Source organism: Sapajus apella, unplaced genomic scaffold, assembly GCF_009761245.1.
Source record: "Sapajus apella isolate SASKATOON/1434 unplaced genomic scaffold, GSC_monkey_1.0 scaffold21, whole genome shotgun sequence".
Taxonomy (NCBI): domain Eukaryota; kingdom Metazoa; phylum Chordata; class Mammalia; order Primates; family Cebidae; genus Sapajus; species Sapajus apella.
Window position 1 is genome coordinate 3,335,284 of NW_022436961.1, and position 21,370 is coordinate 3,356,653.

At 41.4% G+C, this 21,370-nt stretch overlaps 1 protein-coding gene across 2 annotated transcripts in view; it reads left to right on the forward strand.

Annotated features, from left to right (window-relative positions):
- ZMAT4 (zinc finger matrin-type 4) overlaps positions 1-21,370 on the forward strand; it is a 367,024-nt gene that overhangs the window by 257,337 nt on the left and 88,317 nt on the right. The gene's annotated exons all lie outside the window — the stretch shown is intronic.

Here is a 21,370-nt window from a genome sequence, read left to right on the forward strand (position 1 = left end):
TGTCTCACTTGGAAAAAACTGGATTTGAGCAGAAACCTAGTTCCAAAGAAAGAATCACTTAGCTCTTAGCATAGGTGCAAGATGTCTGCAGGGCAATATTGACTTGAGAGGTTTTGTCTGAGTATTTGAAGTGGGAGGATTCATCTTGAACTGAAAAATGGATCGCCATGATCTCAAGGTCAGATTTCAGCTTAGTCTTGTGTTCAGACACCTTCTACAGTGTAGCTCTCCTACCAGAAATCAGGTTTCCCATCCAATAGCCTAGAGTGTAAAACCCTCTCTAAATGCCTAGCTCCATTTCTCTTTCTCAGTTTCCTCTTTTGCAAAATAAGAGTGGGTATCACATGGTACCATTATGTTGCTTCTATGTCAAAAAGTGTTTAAGAACGTGATTTAACTTCTATCCCACCCTGTCTCCTGTTATCTCTGTTAAAACATGGAGCAATGTACAGAAACAGGCCAGACCAGGGAATGGCATATGTCTTGCAGTAGAACTGGGTGGAATTTAACAAGTTGCCCAGCCTTTCTGAGCCTCAGTGTCTAATCTGTAAAATAATGGCATCAAAGTAGATAATTCTGGCTGGGTGAGGTGGCTCATGCCTGTAACCCCAGCACTTTGGGAGGCTGAGGCAGGCAGATCACTTGAGGTCAGGAGTTTGAGACCAGCCTGGCCAACATGGTGAAACCCAATCTCCACTAAAAATAAAAATTAGCTGGATGTGGTGACATGCGCTTGTAGACCCAACTACTCGGGAGGCTGAAGCAGGAGAATTGCTTGAAGCCAGGAGGCAGAGATTGCAGTGAGCCGAAATCGTGCCACTGCACTCCAACCTGGGTGACAGAGCAAGACTGTCTCTAAATAACAACAACAACAACAATAATAATAATAATAAAATAAAATAGATAATTCCTATAAGCCTTCCCACCTCCCACCTCTCATATTCCATTACAGCATGGTCTAATATGATAGCTAAGAGCAACAGCTCACTACTGAGAACTTGAAATGTGGCTAGTCCAGATGAAAAGAAACTTTTAAGTGTAAAGGACACACCAGATTTTCAACACTTGCCATGAAAAAAATAATATGCATTTCTCATTAATATTTTTATACTGATTACATGTTGAAGTGATAGTATTTTGAATATATTAGATAAAACATACTACTAAAATTAATTTTACCTATTTTAAAAAACACAAGTTTCTTAATTCCATAATTTTTACTGTGGCTTCTAGAAAATTTAGAATGACACATGTGGCTCTTATTTTGTTTCTATTGTCTAGTATCACTCTATAATAGCTATGCAATATAGTTTAGGAACTGAAGTCTAAATGTTTAGAGTTACACATAGTGGTCATGTGTCACATGTGCACAAATTTGTGCACAACATGTGTGCATTAACCATGACTGGGGTTTTTGCAATGCTGTTGTAGTGTGCTCCAGCTTACATGTCTTTTCGTTAGTGTATATATGATACATACACCACATATATTCCCATTTTCCCACCACTCTACCACTGCCAAATGTTTTCCACTTCCTGGGGTTGAACATAAGACTAATCGTCAGCACCATGACATCCATGCTTAAATTCTGAGTTCCCCACAGTTTGGTTGTGTGAGTCTAGGAAGGTAAAGCAACCTCTTTGACCCTCAGTCTCTTTGTCTTTGAGGTGGAACTGATAGCAGTTATCTTCCACATAGGATACATACGAGGTCTAGAGAAGACAATCCACTAAAAGCATCAATTCTAAGCCTTATAGAAAATGTGTTTTCAATGAAGGTGAGTTACTGTTTTCTAACTGTGGACTCATCTACAGGCAGGAGAGACATTTGAAGCACACAAATAAAAGTACTGTGGATTTCTTATACCAGGTAACAAATACTTCTGTTTAAAGAAGGAAAGAAAACTTGGCAGAAGATGAAATTTAGTCCAAACAAGAGAGAATTTGAAGACCGTTGAAGATTACACATTCCAGGTAGAGGAACCAACATGAGTAATATAGAGCCTCCCTTGTGAATCAGGAAATTACTAAATAGGTACTAAATAGGAGTTGAATATAAGTTTTCTGAGGGGAGATAGAATTAAAGTCAAAAAGGAAGTGGAGGGTGAGATTTTCCCAAGCAAACATTAAATATATCTACATGTGATGTTTCATAGAAACACAGTCTTCATTTCCGTTGTATGTTATATCCTTACGTCTATGTAGTTAGATTCTAATAGAAGTGATTCTGTATAGTAGAGATTTATGTTGGCATTGTTCTCTAGTGGCTACTCCTTATTTTAATCCTCTCTAAGCTTAAAAGGACCCAGAAGTAATGTTGAAAGTAAAAATCCTTCTACTTTATGCCATTTCAGAATTTCCCCCTCTCTGCTCCAAGTTAGTAATCATGTCCTTTGAAGAAGAAACCTTCCAGCTACCAACCTTTCCACCATCTTGTCTACCACTCCACCAGTTCCTCTTTTCCTCCTTTCTATACAAAATTTCATGCCTGGACCACAGCTTTCTACATTTACGAATTGCTTAATTTCATAATAGCCATTCTTCATGTGGTCTTATAATAAAATGGATGGGAGGGCTGAGGCTTCCTATTTCCACGGTGTTATTAGCAGTATGACCTTGGATAATTTATTTAACCACTCTGAGCCTACGGTAGCAATCATCATAACACACTTCATAAGATTATTACAAAGACAAAATGTGAGAATGTATAGTAAATGCTTAACACCTAGTGCTTGTGCACAGTAAGTCTTCCAAACTATTATTCAGTGTTAACAACCTTTTTAGTCCTTTGATCTATATACTAATGTTTTATCAACCCTTTCCTGTCTTCATCTCTTTTCTTATTTAGCCTAGACATCAATATGTCTCTCTATCTTCAGGAAATCTCTTCTTTGTATCCTTCGATCTCCTGCCTTCTTGAGTTTATACCCCCTCAGGCAGACTGTAGCTGGGAGGCATGCTATGATCAAGATGCTGAGATTCCAGCGGAGAAAATCTCGATAAATTAACAAAATCCTTAGCTCCTAAATTAGACTCTAGCTCTTCTATGTATTCATATAGGACCTTTTTTCCTCTTCTCTATGAGCAGACATTTCAAAGCTTGTTTGAAGTTTCTTTCTAACTCCACCACATTCCCTCCCAGCAGGTGGCCTTCCCTCGCACTACAGAGACAAAATCGTGACCTTCAAGCGGTAAATCCCTCAGGCTCCTGCCTTCACAGCTATGGACTTATCTTTCCCTCCCTCCCCATCCTCTCAAAGGATTCTCTAAGAAATAGGGCTATATCAGTTGCAAAGCCTTATTAATATACCTATTTGTTGAACGCAGGAAATGCTCATTGCTATGTAAGAAAAAAAGACACTTCCCTCAATGGATTTCAAATCTGAATAAGCAAGTTGAAATAACTCAAATATGAAAAACCATCTAGAAAGTATTTAAATCTCACAGGCATAAGATGTTTTAATTATATTCCCTGCTTGAAAAATTTTAAATGGTAGAAAAAATATCAGTGAAATCATAGGTTGAGTTATAATATTTTTAATAAATGTTATTGAGTATTTTAGGAGTGCCTATATTTTCTTCATCTACAAAGACAGTAAAATAAGTATTTTCTCTGTGTGTGTGTATATTTATATACACACTCATGCACACATATATGTGTATACACATGCTTGTGTATATGTGTGTGTAGTTATTTGTCTTTTTTTGAAGCATTAGATTCTCATGCCTGGCTATGCTACAGATATATTTGGTTCTGAAATGCTCTGGTTATATAATGCGATGATACATTCTTCGTGTGCTTAATGCCCTTGACAATCTCAGCCTCTCTAATAGAATATTCCACAGCAACATTCTTAGCATGAATACAAATCTCAGATTTTCAAGGACAAACCAACTTCAAATATCCCAACCTACTAGTTGACTGAATATTGATTGGTTCAATAATCATTTGCTGAGTATCTGGTAGGCCAGGCACGGCTCAGTGAGGGAATGAGCAAAGGTAGATGATGACCATGCAGTTTTACAAACAGAATTATCAGGGAGACCCATAGAGGCAGCAGATCGTTCAGAGCAGGGTCATTAGGAGAAGCCGCAGAGTCATATGTCCTAACTTTGAGTTTGGATATTTAGTTAATCAACTGTATAATCCCATAGCTCCTCATTCTCTCCTCCTTTTACCCAGACTCCAAACTCGGGAAATTGTAGCTTCTCTGTAGGGTGAACTGTCGCTCTCAATGGTCACCTCCGGCCTATCTCCCCCGTTCCATCATAACTGGTGCCTGTCCATCCAACAGCTCACATTAGCAATCCCAGTTTTGCTCTTTCTTCTCTCTAAAGATCCATGGGCATTTTTATTTGGTCACAGAGGCCTGACATCACACCAGCAGGATAAAGATCTAGTTTGTTTCTCAATGTTCTGTCTACAGGAGAATATCACAAAAAGATTCCTAACCAAGCAGCTTTGCCAAGTTCCCAAGCATCCTGCATGTTTCTGACCATGGCATGGGGGCAGGTGAGACAGACCCAGAACCTGGAGTTGGCAGTTTAAGCATAGAGTCTACTCTCGGCCCTAACACAGAACAGTTTTATATGTTTAGAAATTTTTCTTTTTTTGGTTTCTTCCTTTGAGGATGAGGTCTAAAATCTCTTCTAGTGCTTCCGTTTCTAGAAGGTGGCTTCATGAATTCTTACATTGTCAGAACCCTCATCTTACTAAGCTACAGACACTTTCATTTCCTGTTGGTTTCTGAGATGCCACACTTACCTGGTTTTCTCCTGCACTTCCAGGGCACCTTGTCAGGCTTCTCTTTCATACTCCATTCTAGAGAAGGAAGTGCCTCAGGGATTTCTCCTTAGTCATCTGCTCTTTTCTTTGTTTGTAACTCATGCTCTTATTCAGCCCTGAGACTTCCAATCCAGTCTGTATGCAGATGACTAACAGACTAACTTACCTAGCTCTGACCTCTCCCTTAAATGCCTAGCTCTGACCTCTCCCTTGACTGATGTACCCACCTGCTTGTTCGACATCTGTGCTCGGTGTCTACTAAATATCTCAGCCTTAACTTTTCTCAAGAGTCAGTGATCTCCTCCCCATTTCTCCCATACCTGCCTCCCACCTTGTTGCTGTAAATGGTACCATATCCCCACAATTACTTTTGCCAAAAGCTGTGATAAGTCATGATCAATTCATTTGTTTTCCTCTAATCCCACATGTAATCCATAAACCCAGTTTTCTCTGCTCCCAAATATACCCACAATCTGGCTATTTTTCACCACTTCTATTGCAACTACCCTGAGCCCCTTCAACCTTCTCCCTGTCCATGGCCACAGCCTCCTAAATATGCCTCCGCTCCTGCCTGACAGAGCCATATTTCTAAAGCATAAATTAGATGATCACATGCCTCTGCTAAAATATCTCCGGTGGCTTCCCATTATAACTGGAATAGAATTCGAACCAGTTCTTAGGGTGCGTAAGACTCACATGCTCTGGCTCCTTCCTGACTCCGTGTCCCTCACTGCCTTCTCTCTCCTTCTCCCCTGATTTTCTAAGTTCCAGCTGCTGATTTTCTTGCTGTCCTCTGGCTGCATCAAGCTGTTCTGTCTCAGAACCTTGGGATTAGCTGGTCTCACCGCTTGACATTCTCTTCCCCAGGTCTTCATGTGGCCACCACCTGTTCATTTTTCAGGTTGCAACTTGAATGTCGCCTTTTCCAAGAAAGCCTTCTCAACACTCTAGATAAGGAGCCTCCCCTCAACCTTTACCACATCACCTTAATTCCACTTCTTCATAGTCGTTAGCACTATTTGAGATTATCCGATTTTTTGACATGTTTTATATTTGGCATCATCCATCACACACTCCCTGGGGCATAAACTCTGTCCGTTGTCTTCAAGGCTGCGTCCTCAGTGGCTGGGTCAGTGGCTGGCCGTGGGAGGTACAGAGTACGTATTTGTTGACTGACTGCATACTGGGCTTGACCAGCTCTTTTTACGTTACCTCTTCAGCAACTGTGTAGAAAATTGAAGTTTTCCAGTTAAAAGGGAATCCTTGAGTCCTAGGCAGGAAGAGAATATGTACTAAGATCTGAGAAGAATTTAGAAACACTTTGAAATACATTCAGAACTAAGCGTGCAATCAGGTATTCCTTTATTTAACAAATATTTCTTAAGAATAAAAGATATGTCAGACACTGTAGGCTGGGGCAACAAAGCAAACAAATCATGATTTCCATCTTAAGGAGCTAATAATTTGAAAATGAAGGTGGGTGTTATCTTAGCTTGGGCTGCTGTAGCAATACACCATAGACTGGGTAGCTTAAACCACTGATCTTTATTTTTTGACAGTCCTGGAAACTGGAATCCAAAGATCAGGGTGCCGTCAGGGTCTGGTTCTGGTGAGAATTCTCATTGCAGTTGCAGACCACTGCCTTCTTGCTGAACCTCACATGGCCTTTCCTCAGAGTGTGTGTATTTTGGCGGGTGGGGGGCGGTGTGTGCGCGTGCGCACAGAGAGAGTGAGAGTGAAATCTCTTTTCATCATTTTATAGGGCCACCAATTCTATCAGATTATGGCTCTACCCTTGTGATCTCACTTGACCTTAATTACCTGGTAAAGACCCTATCTCCAAATATAGTTGCATTAGCATTGGGGTTTAGGGCTTCAACATATGAATTTTGGAGGCATGTAATCCAGTCCACAGCAGACACATACCCTTGCAAGTCACCAGCAGAGGAAATTGCAGGATGCTAGAAACACAGACAAGAAAAACAGTATGACTAGGGATTAGTAGGCCCAGGCACTCCTTAATAGGTATAGATCAGTGATGTGGGCCCAGAAAATTGATGTTTCTCATAAGCTTCAAAGGCCTGTAGGATCCAGGGGTGAAGGGCCACCAGTCACAGTAAATGTCTTCTGCTAGAATAAGGCAATTCAGCACTGTAGTGGCTTAAATGGGGGTGGTGGACACTCCGGTATTTCTGTGGAGGAAAAGGGAATCCTTTATTTCATCATAGGCCTGTGTAGTCTTTCCAGGTCCCTGTGGTTTCTAGGATAATTCTGCCTCTCATGCCCTTGTGTGACAGATTTCCAACAACCGAAAGAACTCTCACCCTCTGGTTGTTGCTAGAATATTTGATTCAGTTTCTTGTATGCATGGTCATTTCTGATAGTCATAGGCAAGACAGTCTTGGAGGTTCACAAGCTAAAGATCACCAATTCTTTTAGCAAGTCTAAGCAGGCCCAACTAAGGTAAAATTGCAAAATGTGTCTTCTTGCTTCTTGGCTTCTCTTGTGAGCAAGCTGGATATCAGTAAAACTGAATGTAGCGCCCATAGTTATGCTGGACATTTGCTATTATTTTCTCATGCATTCTCTCATTTCAATCCTTATACTTACCCTTCAAAGAAAATAATATTATTCTTGTTTTCCAGAATCAAAGAAGAATGCCTACAGTGTTTGCCTAGAGTAGGCTCCCGGGTCTGCATTCTATGCCATATTCTACACCACATCCTCCTAATGCCTGCCGTGAAGCCAGGCACTCAGATGATCACGCTAATCACCAGCTGGGCTTCTTTTGTTACATCTAGTGACTTTCCCTCTGTCCTCATAGCATCCATGCTGCCATTTTTCCATCCTCATTTTTCTCAGTGCTTAGCACTGTCCTTATTATTTCCCCAACTAGACAGAAGCCTCCTCGAAGCCTTGGATGCTTTTACTTGTCTTGGTGTTCCCAGTACCTAACACAGACTCAGACATGGAAGAGGGAGGTCATGAAGGTTTGCCACATGAAGTGTTACTACTGTCTAATCTTTTGTGCTCATGATACTTGAGTTAGCCTTAAATTCCTGATATACTTTGGTTATTTGTCCCTCCAAATATCATGTTAAAGTTTGATCCCCAGTGTTGGAGGTGGGACCTGGTGGGAGGTGTTTGGGTTCAAAGGTGGGTCCTTCATGAATGGCATGTACTGTCTTCATGGTAATGAGTAAAGCCTGGCTCTGTTAGTTCTGGTGAGACTTGATTCTTAAAAAGAGCCTGGTATCTTGCTCTCACCATGTAACACACCAGTTCCCCTTCCCCTTCTTCCATGAGTAGAAGCTTCTTGAGGCCTCACCGGGAGCAGATGCTGATGCCATGAAAGAAAGGCTACATTCTTGAGACAAATAAACCTCTGGTCTAAGTTCTTGAGCCAAATAAACCTATTTTCTTTATAAACTACCTAGCCTCAGTATTTCTTGACAGCAGTTGCAAACAAACTAAGATGATCCCCTCTTTAGCAAATTAAGCATAAAACCCAGAAAACGGAGGAGATTTGGGCAACTTCACCCAGTTGGTAACGTGGTTTAGAGCAGAGCAGAGCTGATTCTTGAGCCAGTGTTCTTTCTTTTACATAATCCTAGATTACCCATACCATGTTCTTGGAAATACAAAACCTTGGCCTCAGAGGGGCCTCCCCTTAAGTGTTGGAGAAGACAGGCTTTTGGGGCAAGGGTCTTTTCCTGTGTCCTTAAGTCACAAGCCATCCGCACATATTCAGGCTCTCTACTGTTTTCTTTGGGCAAATGTAAGTAAAGTATAAGCTCCAAATACCTGGAGTAAGCTATTTTGTTTCTCCTATAATTCAAACATAGGAAACATAAGCCATAGTAATTGGTTAGTGAAAAGAATTACCAGGTCATTTTTCAATTAAAAATACCCTCGAACTTTCTGTTGTGCTTTCGTGTACTGCGAATTTGTGACATAAACATGTAAAACACTTGGAATTGACTATTACTATTAAGCATATAATAAATGTTCTTCTGGTGAACGGAAGTAGAGTTTCTATTTTTACTAAAACTAAGTGAAAGACTCAATATTGATAGTGCCTTTTAAATAAATTCCATTATCCCGTAACTGCTGTTAGTTCTACCACAACTGAAATGGGAAAGCCGTAGGTGGGTAAGCTTTTTCAAAACATGATTTAACCTGCCTTGAACAATTCACAGATGGTATCAAATAATCATTAGAATATTAAATCTTAGACTCTGAATGGCTCTTAGAGATCTGGACCAAGTAATTCATTTCACAAAGAGAAAAATCCAAAGAGGAAATGTGTAATATTTTCCTGATTCTCCACTCCATTTCCCAGTGACCTTCAAAGCCAAAGACTGTGATACTGAGCATGCCCAAGACAGGGTCTCAGGAGTCAGTGCCATTAGCTTAATGATTCAAATCATGTTACTTTTGTTACTTGTTCCTTCAACTTTAATCTTGCGCTCGAAATTCCCAGCCCTGCCTGGTTCCACATTCCTACCATCTCTCAGCTTTGCCCTGCCCTTATTATCTGTTCCAATTTCAGAACGCCTGGATCTTTGCAGATTATTAGCTGCTCAGACCTGATCATTTTGGACTCAATAGCACCAGCTGGTGGAACCGCAACCTACTCCCAGTCATTTCCCTGCAGATTTGAGTACTAGTTTGGGGCTATCTTCAGTCTCTTGCATCTGTATTCATTCATCAGTGGTCTAAATTCTGGTCTCACCTAAGTATTTCAACACCTTCCCATCTGCCTACCTGGTGGGTTTTCCCGCACAGGTGACCCTGTTGTGTGCTGGCCTGTTTCCCTAGCATGAGCCCTGTGTCTGGCACTAAATACCTTTCCCGATGTGATCCAGCCCCTCGCTGGTAGTGCTAAGACTTTAAGGACACTGTTCTGCCCCCACCCAGCCTATGCTCTTTGTGGCACTCACTCTTGTTAGGCTAGAAGGATGGAGACCAGAAGAAGTGGATGCCACAAGAAGTGGATGCCAATTCTCTAATAAAGCAACTCAGGCCTCAATTTTGTGGAACAGAATGTTGCTGATATTAGAATATAAATAAGTCCATCAAGACTTTACTAGTTTTCTAAGATGCATTGGAAATGAATAAGCAGCAGGGGATATATAATCAAATACTTCTGCTGAAAAATAAATGTACAGCACAGACTTGAAAGGAGCCTGAGCCACAAAAGGCTTGCCTGAGCATGCCACGAAAATATAAGCGAATCTTCCTCAACATTTTTGAGCCAGGTCTCAGAGAGGTTGCATTAAGCACTATAATTGCAGAATTAAAACCTACCAGGGCCATTTGTTATGGAATTTCTCAAGTAGCAGCAATAGGAAACCAAGTGACCTGATCAAGAGCTTAATGATAACATTTGTAAAACAAGTGATGGGAGTGAAGAATTGTTAATTGGATAATTTGTGTCATAATAATGTATGATGAATTTCACATTGAGAGCATCTCAGAATCTGACACTGGTCTGTCTTCCCTTTGAACAAAATCTTTGGTCTGCTATTAAATGGGATTCCTCAGGAATGAACCTGATATGCCTGTGTTCTTTTACAGAGGAATAAAAGTAATATTAATCGGGTTAACACATCTCTAGCTCTGGGGAAAAATGATCTCACTGTGTCCTCCTCCTGTGCCCTGAGGTCACTAGCCCTGCCACACTTTGGGGAAAGATGGAAGACGGTGTCCTCTGATATGTTTCCCACATCAACCTTTGCTCCAGCATCAACTCTCTGTCGTTCTAAATGCGCAGCCTTTTATTTTTCATGTTATAGTTACTGGCAGAGGTAAAATTCTTTCAAGGTGGTCAGTACACATACCCCATAGCAGTAACTTGCTGCATTCCTAAGTGAGCTGCGATACTCTCCTCTCTCGGGATCTCCCAGAATCCTATACAGCAAGTGAGAAAAATCTAGATTTATATTTCACATCAAGCACTCTGCAAACGGTAAGATTTTGTTTGGCTGGGATCCTAGCATTTATGGAGCCGAATGTTTCTATCATGCATTTTCCTTGTTGTAAGTGATTCACTCAAAGAAACTAAATTGAAGTGTCTTGGGCCACTGATAATGGGCTGTGCTTTCAGTCGAAAAAGACATATTGATCACAGTGAAAGGGCATGCATTTTGGCTGTTTACAGTGGGGCTGGTGTACACGGGTCCCTTCATACACTCTTCCCAGGTCACACTTCCTTACCCAGGGGAGTGTTGAAATGCCTGAATCCCCTTCAGAGCTTCTGATTTAAATGTCATCGTGCACAGTTGATGCTAAGAAATGATGAAATATGATTGCTGACTGGCATGAGGTCTTCCCTAAATGCTGCTGCCCTCTCTGGTGCTCTCCGGTGCCTGCCTGCCTGGGCCTGGCCCCTAGTGGCTGTCCTATCTCCCCCTACCGTGTCAGAGAATCAGGTTCTGCCGCTGCTCTCTGCCTGCTTGCCAATAGTGCAGAACAGAGCTCTTTCTTGCATTCCCTATCCGGACTCAACAGCTTCCCCATTAGTGTCCGCCTTAAAGACAATCTCTGATTCCAGCGTGAATCCCACCCCTGCGTGGCACACCTGATGAAGGAGCCAAGTATGCTCTACTCATGTATAGAGATCCAAAGAATCTGTGCTTTTATTATTATTTTTAAACATTTTAAAAAATCCCCAAGGCATCTTTCTGAGCTGGACAGATTGCAGAGTTGGAATGGGCATTAAAGTGGCAGATCCTGTTGGAGCCTCACCCATATTTTCTGTCCACAGTCCTTTAGTGCACATGGACTCAACTCAGCATTGAGGTCACCAGCGTTTCTTTGTCTGAGGACTTTCTCTGGCCACTAGAGCCCACTTTGATGTCCCTGTGGCCAGCTGAAAGCATCGGAGAATTAATAGTCCTGCTCTTTCTCCTAACAACAAATCACCAATGATGGGCCAGGAACTGGTTGCCGACCTACCCCCTCACCTCTCAGGTGCAATTGCTCCAAAATACTAACTCCTTTACACTCGCTCCCAGAGTCCCCAGTATGATTTATCCTTATTCATGGACTGCAAATCCTTCTCTAGACACTTAAACTTAGCTGTCTAATTTCCCCACTCCCCATTAGTGTTTCCTGGAATTGCCTCTAAAAGAAACTTTTGGCCAGGCATGATGGCTCATGCCTGTAATTCCAGCACTTTGGGAGGCTGAGGCAGGAGGATCATGAGGTCAAGAGATCGAGACCAGCCTGGCCAACATGGTGAAACCCTATCTCTACTAAAAATACAAAAATTAGCCAGGTGTGGTGGGGGGCACCTGCAGTCCCAGTTACTCAGGAGGCTGAGGCAGAAGAATTGCTTGAACCTGGGAGGCAGTTCCTGGGTTGTGGTGAGCCAAGATCTTGCCATTGCACTCTAGCCTGGGCAACAGAGTGAGACTTTGTCTCAAAAAACACTTGAACAATGAGAACACATGGACACAGGGAGGGGAGCATCACACAGTGGGGTCTGTTGGGGGGAAATAGGGGAGGTACAGTGGGGGCTGGGGAATTGGGGAGAGATAGCATGGGGAGAAATGCCAGATATAGGTGAAAGGGAGGAAGGCAGCAAATCACGCTCCCATGTATGTACCTATGCAACAATCTTGCATGTTCTTCACATGTACCCCAAAACCTAAAATGCAATTTAAAAAAATAATAAATTTTAAAAAAGATACAATAATAATAATAATAATAATAATTTTTTAAAAAATAAACTTTCCTTACTAGATTCCTCGAATCCATCACTTCTGGGGAAACCCAAACCAAGATGCCACTTGAGCAGGATCAAGGACAGGCGTTGGGCAGGAAACTGTGCTTTTTGGGTACCTGCATGGCTGGCCTGAGGGAGCCACATCCTTGCTCTTTCCACTTTTGATCTTCTGTGTGGATCTGACCTGGGAAACCAGTCATTTTTTTAATCTTTTTCTAGTGGTAGAAAAAGTGCAGTATGCTGTATAGAAATGATTACATAGTTTCCATTTTTACATTAAACAAATGAGTTCGTAGCTTGGATTGAAAGATATCAAAAGATGATTAAAAACCTTGCACTAAGTAGTACCCGATTTTCTGTCCATACAAACCGTGTCCTTTTAAAAGATATTTAAACCATGGTTCTATTTTTTAAATCTGCAGCATCACTTGGACACCATGAAATATATCTGGTGTCAAGGACTATTATTTATACTCACTGTTTCCCCAGACCCTCTGACCGAATTGTTTGTGAGCATTTAGTTCGGTAGAGCAGGGATGCGGAAGATAAACACCAATGGGTCCTCTGAGACACCCCATTACAGAAGAACAGGCTGCCTCATGCTGCCTTTGTCCTGGCCACGCCAAGACAAAGAATTTGTTTTCGCTTTGGTATAAGCAGACTGATATTCTAAAGTACCTCTAAATATTGAGTCTGAAAAGTTGTATTAAGATAGTGCTGTTTTTAGGGTTGGTTAGCTTGTTAAAATGTGCACACCAATGGTGGAAACCTCGTGCCTACAGAGTAATGTATGCAAAGCAATGATGAGTCCAACTTAAACATCCAGCTAGTTTCCATCACCCCTTCTAAAGGTAGAGAGTGTGGTAGAATTTGAGAGAAGATTCCAGTGGTCTGATCTGTGCTGTGTGCCTTATATATTTTATTTCCAATCTCACCAATTGTGCGTAGCAAAACTATCTGTGGGAGGAAAATTTCCATTTTGAAAAAGCAAAACATTGCATGTGTCTTGGGCTTCCTCAGCAAACAGTGTATTCAGTAAACACTTTCTTTCTGTGGGCACAGTTTATCATATATCATCTTGCCCTTGGTGAAATGCTATCATCTTTTGTTGTGTGGCTCTTCTTCTGGATTCTCCTGTAAGCTTTGATGCGGGGATCCTGCTTCAACTTTTAAGCAGCCTGCATTCCATACTCTATACTGTTTATTCAACTAACGCATTGCTAACCATAGAGGGCATTTACAGATATTTCCTCAAGGAATATTCAACTGATCCAGAATTTTCCATCTCATTTTAGTTTTATGTACATTTTATACTTCCTGAAATCCAAACAATTGTGTCTGCTTGCATAGCATTTCAGCATTCTATGATAACGTTTAGAATGCTCTCTTAGAAGCTGCCTCTGCTACTAAAATTTCAACAATTTTCTGTATAACGTTTAGGTAGAACTGTTGGAAATTGCCAGTGTTCAGACTTCAGTGTGCATTAGGCTCTTCTTGTCTAAAATACACCTGCATAGGCCCTAGCCTTGGGGCTCTGGTGGGAGGTCTGGAGGGCCCTGAAATGTGTACTTTTAAGAAACTTCTTATGTACATCAAAGTTACAACCAATGCTCTAACATCTTGCTATTGCCTTTCCCTAAATTCTAGGGAAAATTCTAGATAAAAGCTACACGGGGAGTACTCTGTTTATTTTTAAACTTTTTGTTAGCTATATATAATATAAAGAATATGATCCTTTGCTTTAAGACCCTCGTGTAAATATCATCATCACATCATGTCATGATATCACATTGTGACATCATGATAAATTCTTCCCAAAGCTTGGGGTCTAGTCACAGCTGAGATATTTTTTCCTTGATAAATTTACTTCCAATTATTTCTTCATAAGTGAGATTGACTATGTGTCCTTCTTCACTTTGGCTATTAAAAAACCTAAAACCAAGTTTTTCAAAATGACTGTAGTTCTGCTCAAACAAGCTTTTAAATTAATAACTCTTCATTTTTTTTTCCCCTTAGTACTCGAACCAGAAAAAGACAAATGAGCCATGGGTTTTATGTTATTGTAAAGAGGCTTTTATTTAAAGGCACATTCAATCCTTTTTAGAATTGTTCTTAGTCCTGGGCTCCCTAGAAAAGAGAGCTTGAGGCGAAGATTAAAATGCTGACGCTTCTTTGCAAGGTGCAAACCCAGGGTAGCAAAAGTGAGGAAAAAACAGGGGGTTCAGAGAAAGACATGAAGCAATGAAAAGTGATTCATGGCTGTGCTGGCTACAGCTTCATGATGAGCCACAAGATGACACAGAAGGTGACCCAGCAGGGCTGTCACTCAGCTCGTGGGACACTTCTGGACTGTCCATATCAAGGACACGTGCTTTAAAGCAGCCCACAGGAGGGAGGAATAGGGGGCATTCCTTTGTTCAGGCTTATCTCATCTTTGATTGTCTTTGGGGCAAAATTGGTCCCATGGAAAGCCAACTCTCCCATGCTTCCAGCTTGGGTCATCCAAGCCTTTGGAGGCTGGCTTGGATGCTGATTCCACGCCCTCCAGTGCAGTGTCTCCCTCAAGTTCAGAAGCTGTGGAAGGAGCTGGAAACTCAGGGCATATGCCTGGCCTGGCATTTTCAGGGCAAGTGACTTACTGTCCTCTGGTGGTGTCATTAAGTCCATGAAACAGGCTAGCTGAGGAAATCCAAGATGACCGATAAGACTTGCATTTAATACAGAAGCAGATAAGAAGCAGGGAGCAGATGTGAGCAGCGAAGAAGACAGGAGGGAAGGAAAATTCAAACCTGAATCAAGTAGTAAATATCCAAATGTTGGACAGAGGGCAAAGCTTATTTCACCAATTTGAATGGGCAGGTGAGGCCAAGCACAGTGGCTCACACCTGTAATCCTAGCACTTTGGGAGGCCGAAGCAGGCATATCACTTGAGGTCAGGAGTTCAAGACCAGCCAGGTCCATGTGGTAAAACGCTGTCACATACAAAAAAAAAAGGCAACAACAACTACTAGCCAGGCATGCCGACAAGCACCTGTATCTCAGCTACTCAGGAGGCTGAGGCAGGAGGATCGCTTGAACCCAGCAGGCAGAGATTTCAGGGAGCCGAGATTGCACCACTGTACTCCAGCCTGGACAACAGAGTGATATGACATCTCAAAAAAAAAAAAAAAATAAAAGGTGGGGGGCAGGTGAAGGCTTTTATGTTTAGAGAATGATGGGGTAGAAATTCCACTGAATACAGTATACAAATATGAGGAACATGTTTTTAGGAAGGTAAGGGAAGGGATTGAATAGGATGAGGTAGTGAAGATGCTTTGGTCAGGTTGCGTTTGAGGTCACTCAGGTGAAGATATCAGGTATTCGTTGGATATGTGAGTTTGGAACTTAGCAGGGAAACCAGGACAAACATATGAACTTCAGATCATTACCACAAGATCGTGACCAAAGTCTATGAGTGGATAAAATCAGTGAAAAGAGCAGGAAGAAAAGTGAAAGCAGGGCAGGAACTTAAGGGATGCCCACTTTTAAGGAATGGAGAGTGTGTGTGCCTGGGAAGGCGGAGTCCATAAAGAAAATTTGGAAAGTTTTTGGAAAATCTGAACAACTTAGAAATTTTCTGTGGTTGTCACTAGTAACTTATGTGGCAGAAGGTGCATCTCCTGCTTATTATTTGTATTAACACACAAATTGGTCCTCGGGTCTGTACTGTTGCCCCAGAGCAGTAGCAGATCTGATTTAGCATGTACACAGTTCTAAGAGAAAGAACACAGAGGATATGAATGAGCATTGATTATTCAAAATATGTAATGAGCTGTGCTGGATATCTTATGTACACAGCCTCCTTTGTCACTCCTGTATACGTCTGTGAAGTGAATGATATTATCTTTATTCTTACTAAGCAGGAAAATGGGCCTCAGTGCCATATGACAGGAAGTAATGGTGCTGCAACTGGAGTCTCAGGTTTGTCAGATCCCAGTGCCCATGCCCTTCCCCTGTGCTGGCCTACTCCAGCCTTTCAACCATGACAATGGGGGTCTGTTCACAGAAATTCTCACTGGAAAATCAGCTCTCTAGTTTCCGGACCCCAAGTCTTTCAGTTTAGTACTACACTTAAGCTGCTTGTCTGCAAAATGAAAATAGGTGATAGTAAAATTTTACTTTTGACCTCTGTTGAGAAACGATTTTGAACATTCAGAACTTTACTTTTCATTTTTACTGATCTCCCTTACTAGTGCTCAGAATAATGAATGTGAGACAAACATTTTCTCCATAAGGAAATCCTACATTGATATGGTGTAGGGCAGAATAATGTTTTTCTAAATGTGATTACATGCACCAGACAGTAAATTAAAATGTGAGTTTCCAAGATTAGATCTTTTCTACAGATAATATGTAAAAGTTCCAGGCAGACACAATTAATGATGACATATTGATGTAGTTTAAATGGACCACAACCTAAATAATGCTGTAGTTGACATGCTGGGCCTGTATTTTTGCCTTGAATAGATTTTCCACATTTGAATGGAATATTTATGCTCTTATGCTAAAATGAAAGAGCAAAGTCAAATAAGCTATTACATGGTCCATTAAAACTATTTTCAAGTGCCTCTCAGTAGCAGAAATTTCCACAACTTTTGCATTTGCAAAAGAAACTTTTCAATTAAGCACAGACCGCAGTTCTCAGAACTCAAAGAAAAGTGCAGATGCCACTAGGGTCTTTTTGGAGGTGATAATTGTGTATTTGCTATGCAGTGATGAACTAAGACAAACCAAAAAAAAAAAAAAAAAAAGAAGAAATGCAAAAGGACAAATCTTGTTTTTAAATCTGAGAATAGGAGAAAATTTAGTCTAGGACTACCCCGGGTTTCACATATAGCCTTTTATTTTTCCCTATGGCCCATCTCTTATTCCCCTTTTTTCTGTTTATAGAACACATTGGAATCAAAGATATGCCCAAAGAATCAAGAAGACATGAGGCATCATCTCTTTCTCATTTGCAGTCTCAAGGAAAACATGACAAATGTCCAAACATCAAATGCCTATTTCTGTATGAAACCTCGGTGCTTTTACCAAGCAGAGACGATAACGGAATTAAATTGTATTCATGCCATTTATGAAAGAAATTGTTGCTGCTTTCATCCAAATGAAGCAGACGACTCATTTTCTCTTAAGTGCTTCCACTGACAATCACACTTCCCAGACAGAGGCAATAAAAAAAAAATGTATATGATTTGGTTGATCATCCACTTGATTAGGATATTTTTGTGAGATTGTCTTTGGATATCCCCCCATGGGATAAATTGCCAACCCTGCGTAGCTCCCTCACACAACCCATTTTTGCTTTGTAATATTGTGTCTACCTAAGACACACCTAAGGCATGATATGCTTGCAAAGGTTTATTGGTTTGGTCTATGATAAAAGATAAGTATATACCTAGGTGTTCTTTGTGCGTACAAAAATTTGTTTGGGTCTTCTTTAAGTTGATTTATAAATGCCTCTGCAAATAGTTTCTCTATTTATTTGATTTATTATATAAAATGAAAGCTTTTCACATTGCAGATCTGGTAATCAATGGGGACCTATTTATGGATTCTTTGTAGTTTTGTTGGTTTTTCAAAGATTGGAATTATCAAAGGATATTTTTATTTTTCTTTGTTTGTGGTTGCTGTTGTTGTTTTGAGATGGAGTCTTGCTCTGTCACCCAGGCTGGAGTGCAGGGGCATGATCTCAGCTTACTGCAACCTTTGCCTCCCGGGTTTAAGCGATTCTCCTGCTTAGCCTCCCAAGTACCTGGGACTACAGGAGCCCACCACCACGCCCGGCTCATTTTTGTATTTTTAGTAGAGACAGGGCTTCATCATATTTGCCAGGATGGTCTTAAACTCCTGACCTTGTGATCCACCCACCCGCCTTGGCCTCCCAGAAGGCTGGCATTACAGGTGGTGAGCCACCATGCCTGGCCTACTTGTTTTTATTATTGAAATAAACTATGTAGCATTCACCAATTAGAATCTGTTAAAAATGCAGGGAATTTATTTAACAATTATAAAGATCAAAGATGCTGCCTTATCTTGGCACTGTTTTACATCAGGACAGGATAAAGGACTGAGACCTGAATCTGGTGCTATGTGCATTCATTGACAGCAAATGTAGTGACTTGTATGCTTGCTGCACTCTTGCTTTGTGGGCTCAGGTGGAACTTGGAGTATCTCCTCAACAGTAGCTGACTAAACAACAGGACTTAAAACTGGGTGGAAGCCAAGGTTCAAAGCTATAAGAGTTTACAGCTGATATAGCAAGGAGCCCTGTATCAGTTCTCCATTAAGAAATCAAGACAGTGAGAGTAGGTAAGAAGAAAATTGAAAGAATCCAGAAGAAAAGAATCTTACCTTACTGTTTTGTCATATGAACCATAAATGTGCTTTGGCTATGTTCAAATGACTGATGGTAAGACAGACTGGCCAATATTAGAGCCTGACTGTGGGTGTTACAAGTAAATTCTTATTGAAAGGGAGAACATGGAGTACCTTTGGGCCGTAATTGGTGCATTGCTATCTGGGAAGACACACTGCCAGCCCTCAGGATCCTCATGGTGAAGTGGTGGAGTGCACCAGGGGACAATGGGAGGTGGCGTCTGCTTTTGAGGTCTGGAGGCAATGAAGAAACTCCAGTGAATTAAAACAGCAGCTTATAGACCAATGCTGGTCTGAGAACTGATTTTCACTCATCTCCAAAGAGACGAGTGCAGACATCGAGAGTAAACATTTAGAGACCTTTTACCCGTATTTTATAGAATAATTTTAATTCTGTTGAATCTGATGATAAAACTGGGGGCTTGCATTTTATAAGCTTTTGTTTTTGTTTTATTTTCCTACTAATTTAATTTTTATTGAATTTTATTAAAGTGTGGTCTGCAATGTATTGAAAATTAGAAGTTGCAGATGACAAAAAATGGCAGATAGGAGGCAGGACTAACCTGCAGCTCCCGCTTGGACAGACAAAGCAGTGTGTGGACATTCACACTGTGAACTTTTGCTCCAAGAACTACCATAGGAACATACCAGGAAAGCCAAGAGAATCCACTGGCCTTTTGAAGGTAATGGCTTGCCACTGCAGGCTTTATGAGACAGCTCAAAATCTGTGAGTGCCTAAAGTGTGAAAGGGGGAAAGTCTGCTCGTGAACACACATCCTCATTGGGGAACTTGATGGTCCACATCATGGGAGAAAGATTGAACTTTACCTGGAGCTGAGACAAATTGAGAAAGTCAAGTGAAATATAGGGGTAGAGAAAGCAGCAGGAAGAACCCTGTGGGCTCTCTCAGTCCCCAGGGAAGCCATTTCTGACTTTGTCTCACAGGGGTCCTTGGGGAGGACTACCAGTGGAACTGGGGAAGGACATGAGGGAGGAGGAAACTGCCAGCCGAACTCTGTAAAAATTTTGACTGAACACAACGTTTCCTGGACAGAATCTGGGGGAGTGAAGATATCAGCTCAGAAGCCACAGCAGGTGGGGAGGCATGAAACCTGAAAGCCCCACTTCGTTTCTCTGCAGGAAGGCTTGTAGCATGGGACAAATCCTCAGCCCTGCTCACTGGCTGCCTGAAAATCAATTGGGTGCTGTTGTGGGGGCATAGTGGGAGTGAGACAGGCCTTTCTGGCTGTGTGGAAGCTGAGTGAGGCCTGTCACTTCTGACTTTCCCCCATTTCCTTGGTGACCTGGATGATACAGCAGAGGCAGCCATATTTCCCCTAGGAACATAACTCCCATGGGCTTGGGAAACTCATCTCATCTACAGCAGCAGCCACAACAAGCCCTGCCCAAGGATGGTCTGAGCTCAGACACACCTAACCCTGCCCCAGCCCAGTGATCTTTACCCTGGTAGCCAAAGGCAAAGGGATAATCTCTTGGGACCTCTGTGGCCATGCCCACTGCCTGATAAACCCAAATACTTATGCAGGCAACCCTAGGGCAAGCTTGTATCCTCTCTATACTACTGCAACTGATGCTTTCTTGAAAGAGCTACCTCCTGCTTGAAGGCCAAGAAACATAAAACCAGCACACTAAACAAAAATACAACCAAGGACCCCCATAGAATCCACTTCACTCCCTTGCTGCCTTCACTGGAGCAGCTGCTGGTATCCACAGCTGAGAGACCTGAAGACTAATCATATCCCAAGACAATTTGTAGACACTCCCCAGTGCCAGCCTAGAGCCTGGTAGCTCTGCTGGGTGACTAGATCCAGAAGAGAAATAATCACTACAGTTTGGCTCTCAGAAAGCCACACCACTAGGGGAAGGGAGAGAGCACCACATCAAGGGAGCACTCTGTGGGAAAAATAAAATTCTGAACAGCAGCTTTTGAGCCTGAAATCTTTCCTCTGACTTAGTCTACCCAAATGAAATGGAGTCAGCAAAACAATTCTGGTAATATGAAAAAACAAGGCTCTTTAGCACCCCCAAGAAATTATACTAGCTCACCAGTAATGGATCCCAACCAAGAAAAAAAAAATCTCTGAATTGCCAGAAAAAGAATTCAAAAAGTCAATTATTAAGCTGCTCACAGAGGCACCAGAGAAATGTAAATACCAACTCAAAGAAACAAAAAAAAAAAAAAAAAAAAAAAAAAAAAAAAAAAAAGAAGATACAAGATATAAAAGGAAAATATCCAGAGAAATAGAGAGCATAAACAAAAAACAATCACAGCTTCGGGAAATAAAGGACAAACTTGGAAAAATACAAAATACACCGGAAACTCTCAACAATAGAATTAAACAAGTAGAAGAAAGAACTTCTGAGTTTGAAGACAAAGCTTTCAAATTAACCCAATCCAAAGAGACAAAGAAAAAAAGG